Here is a 1,068-nt window from a genome sequence, read left to right on the forward strand (position 1 = left end):
CCCCTTGGGGGATGTTGGATTGCCGGTTTTGGCCTGATCCCTGCAGGCCAGGCCGAGGGACCCCACAGGTGCACGAATTCGTGCACTGGGCCTCTAGTAAGATTAAAAGCCAGGTGTTGGACACACCATGTTGGTGGACAAGACTTTGTGTTGGTTCTGAGTTCAGTACAAGTTTTTCCAAGTTGATCTCATTGCGTTAAATCCAGATATATCAGACTTTTTGCCCAAGGCTTAGGACAGTGAAAGCCAATTAAATTCCTAAGAATAACTACTATTAGTGGAGTATAAATTGCCTTCCCTTTCTCCGTGAGGATGGTGTGTTTTCATCCTCTAGGTCTTGTTTAACTGTAAGGAAGGCCTCCTGTCCTGACTCACAGGCCGCCCACCGGTCCTGTTCCCTTGCCCGTCCTCCCTTTACACCTGTACTTACTGTTTCTGACCTGAGGGTCCCGAGGATGTCAGCTCCGTGGGAGCAGGCGGTCCAGCCGGCTCCCTGCGCCCTCCGTGCTGCCACAGAGACCACACCCAGACGTGCTGAACGAATGAAACTCATGACCCTCTTGGGGCGAAGATTTATTTTTAAAGATCATATTATTTTTATTATTTTTTAAAATATATTTTTATTGATTTCAGAGAGGACGGGAGAGTGAAAGAGAGCCAGAACCACCACTGATGAGAGAGAATCATGGATCGGCTGCCTCCTGCACGCCCCCCATTGGGGATGGAGCCCACAACCGGGCAGGTGCCCTTGACCAGAATCCAACCAGGGACCCTTCAGTCTCAGGCTGACACCGTATCCAGAGCTGAACCAGCCAGGGCGCGAAGACTTATTTGAAACAGAAAACTTTAAAGTACACATTCCCCCCTCCTGACTCCCCATTTATTTTACATATAAACGGAGACATTGGTTTTGAGCCTCATTAATGTTGGGTGACATTTTATGTAAACGTTTCGTGTTCTATAGAAATTAAAACTTTAGAATTAAAGTCCAACCCCCACCGACACGTTAATTTCACCGCGTTCCTTCCACACGCCGAGAACTCGGGTTTCCCGCGTTCTGGCCGGAGC

This window comes from Myotis davidii, unplaced genomic scaffold (assembly GCF_000327345.1).
Source record: "Myotis davidii unplaced genomic scaffold, ASM32734v1 scaffold181, whole genome shotgun sequence".
NCBI lineage: Eukaryota > Metazoa > Chordata > Mammalia > Chiroptera > Vespertilionidae > Myotis > Myotis davidii.